At 39.6% G+C, this 3,665-nt stretch overlaps 1 long non-coding RNA gene across 1 annotated transcript; it reads left to right on the forward strand.

Moving 5' to 3' along the window:
* Window positions 1-977, forward strand: LOC112157812. Its single transcript, XR_002921214.2, has 3 exons — window positions 1-285; window positions 488-582; window positions 667-977. It is a non-coding gene; the product is annotated as an uncharacterized LOC112157812 (long non-coding RNA).
* Window positions 978-3,665: the final 2,688 nt, after the last annotated feature.

The raw sequence follows: 3,665 nt of genomic DNA on the forward strand, positions 1-3,665 counted from the left end.
GTCTTTCTATTTCTGTTTATTTCTTTAATCAAGATAAAATATAATATATATAAACTTATTTGTGAAGTGGAAAGTTTTTTTTAATTTATTTTTTTATTGACTAATATTGCTGTTTAACTTTAAACATTCTCTTCAACAACAGTAAGGTATAACAATTACGGATGGAAATATTACCGTGGAAGTTTCTATTACGTCTCTACAAGCACCGCAAACTGGCAGGCCAGTCGTAATTACTGCACCGCAAGGGGAGCCGACCTGGTGGTCGTCAATGATGCTTTCGAAAACGTGAGTTCCCTCAAGTTTCCGTTTGAACACTGATAACCTTTTCTCGCTGATTCATATGGAAATATTGGAAAACAAAATGCTTTCCCATAACAAATGCTGAACAAAAAGATCAAACAACAGTTTATATTGAAACACTCAAACTGAATACTCTGAAACTGTGTTTCATTTCTAAACTAATTACTTAACCGTCTTCATAACAAAGAACTTCACCAGAGGACTGAAACGCAAGGCCTGGATTGGACTGTACAGGTCAGGATCCAACTGGAGATGGGTGGATGGAAGTTACCTGTCATCAAGGTAAAATGCAGTTTAATTAAGATTGCTCATTTAAGAAATGTGTGGTTAAAATTACATTTTGTTTGTGATTGTTTCTGTTTTCAGAGCCAGCTATTGGTCTCCAAGAGAACCTAACAATTCTAGAAACCAGGAAGGTCATGTGGAAATAAAGTTCTATGATATTTACAACAGCTGGAATGATGCACCATGGACAATCGCAAACTACTGGATTTGTGAGAAGAAGGTTTAGTGAAAACTCTCTGAGCTTTCTTATCCTTAAATGGCATTAGCTTGAGATCTGCTGAAGTGAAAACCTTAATGCAGGTCATCTGTCCTTTCTGCTTTACTTTTCAATCATAATGAAATCATTTTAATCTATTGGCATAATGGGGTTGATTAAGAAATGTAATCTTTTGCTGTTCTGCAAGTGTATCCTTTTCTGTGGCTAAATAAAGCATTGCAAAATCAACTTAGTCTGTTTTGTTACTTTATTAGCCTTTTTGAGGCAGTCGGTGGGATGCACTGGACTTAGACCACAATGTTCCCTTTTTTGACGTGGGAGTTTTGTTCTAAAAATAGCCTTTGATAGATAAAATCTGCAAGGAAGATTACTGATGTTTTAAAGCTTTAAATTGTTAATTTCTACTCCTCTTAAATTTGAAGCATCTTTTTGAGGTGGTTAGCTGCATTAAGAAGTTTGTCCACTCTATTTAATCAGAAAGACTCCAACTACTAACATGTTCAAGACTAAAGACCCGACCAAAGACACCAGAGACAAAATTGTAGAGTTCAACAAGGCTGGGAAGGGCTACGGGGCAATTGCTGAGGAGCTTGGGGAAAAAAGATTAAATATTGGAGCAAATATTTGAAAATGGAAGAAACTACATGTAGCAACTATGTTGCTATATTTTTGTGTTAAAGGTCTGGTTATGTGGGCTAGTAGTCAAAAGATTCTAAAATCGTCTCAAGGAGGGAGCAGCAGGAAACTGAGTGCAGTTGAATCACCGGTTTATGAAATATTATATACAGTGAACAGTGCAAGGTGAATGGCCATTCAATTTACATATATACATATCCACAAAAAAAGGGAAAACAAAAGGAAAAAACATTTCATACGGAACATGTCCAAAGTTCCAGAAGGTTCAGTTCATGTGGGCTCAGCAGCAGATGAGGAAGACGTGGGATCCAAACCCAATTTAGTAACGAGTCCCAGTGTTTGTTACCTCAATGAGGCGTGGTGATCTTGACGGTAAGCAGGAACCCCCTACCGGCCCGGTAAAAGGCTGTGGGCCTCCAAGTCTTTGACTGCTGATCCAGGTCTATAGCTGGCCATCATACTTCTGGCCTGGACATTCAGCATCAGAGTTCCTAATAACACGTGTTCAAATAATCAATATAAATCCAGAGCTCAATAAAAACACAGTGCTAATTGCACCATACTATTATCTATTATACAGTGCAGAGTCATTCATATCACAGAGGCACAATAAATAGATAAGTTAATTCATATCACTGGGGCACAATAATAAATAAACTAATTAATTTCATTTCTAATCAATCTAATCAATTCATAGCATTCATATTATTGAGGCACACAATTAAAATTAACCAATTCATATCACTGAGTACACAATAAATAAATAAATTAATTAATTAATGTCATTGAGTACACAATAAATAAACAAATTAAGTCATGTCATTGAGTATAAAAACAGGTATAAACAGTACGTTTGGTGTAGGTGCAATTTGATGTTAAACAGGCAGAAAGATTTTAAGAAAGGCCGCTATCTCCGTGTTAGCTGTTGACACTGTTATCACAACAGGGCGACTCACCAATTGCCAAAAAGGCCACATGCACTCAGCCGCGTTCTGCTGATGGACCATGTAGAGGGTTCCTACAACAACATGCAACTGATAAACACCAACGAAACGAAATGAGATACAAAACAGCCGCCGCAGACAGACCTGTGTGTTGCTATCAGTTCCACCGCTTCCTGTTCCCTAAATTCCCAGCCCCCCTTATAAGCGCGCGCAATTCGTTGAACCAAGTTACGCGGCGCTGCGACGTCACGTGAATGGAGGTTCGTGAGTGGCTGGTCGCCCCACGTGACCAAATGACGTCGCAACCGCGGAAGCAGACATGGCCAGACACAAAAACAACCGCAAAGCAGGGGAAAGATAAAATAAAACATAAAACTGGGTTGCATACGCATGATTGTTAATCTCCTTCAGACTGGGGCTCCATGGGGCTCCATGCAAGACCTCACTTTGTGGGGGTCTCAGTAATCCAAAGAAAGGTGAGGAAACAAACCAGAACTACATGAAAGGAGCTTGGGTTGAAGGCCAATGAGGGAAATTTCATTTGTGATTTTGGGCTTTATAAAGAAAATTGAATTGGTCAATGACCTAAAAAGAGCTGGGACCACTGTTTCCATGGTTATTGTTGGTAATACACTAAGACGTCATGATTTGGAATCACTTCTGACATGGAGGGTTCCCCTGCTTAAGCCAGCACATGTCCAAAACCCGTAAAATCACATGTAAATGTCTCTTTAAAAACTCCTTATCCCTTTTTTCTGGATCACCACAGCAGAACAGCACCCACTGTTTCGCATCAGTGATTTGGCAGAGTTTTTACGCCGGATGCCCTTCCTGACACAACCCTGTACTTGAAGGGCACAGGGACCCAGTTAAGCAGCAGCATCAAGGGTCTTGCCTAAGGACCCAATCTGCATGCAAATCAGTGGACAACCCTGGGAATCGAACCCAGGGCTCCTGAGAGCCAGCCCTTCACCTAGACCACTGAGCCACCCAGCCTCTAGTCTAGTTCAACAATAGAGCAATTTTTTAAAACTATGACTCATTAAGTAAACGGTAAATTTGAATATCATCTGCATGTAAATGGCATGAGACATTTCTAAAACTGTTTACAATGTGGCCAAGCGGGTGGATGCAAACAGGAAAAGAATTGGGCCATGCACTGAGATTTGTGTAGCACCATGAAACAGGACTTTGGATTTAATATAATTTACAAACATGGAAAAGGTTCTGTAGGTTAGATATGAAGAGAACCATGATAAAACAGTCCCTGACAGTCCCTGTTC

The sequence above is a fragment of the Oryzias melastigma genome, linkage group LG1 (assembly GCF_002922805.2).
Source record: "Oryzias melastigma strain HK-1 linkage group LG1, ASM292280v2, whole genome shotgun sequence".
NCBI lineage: Eukaryota > Metazoa > Chordata > Actinopteri > Beloniformes > Adrianichthyidae > Oryzias > Oryzias melastigma.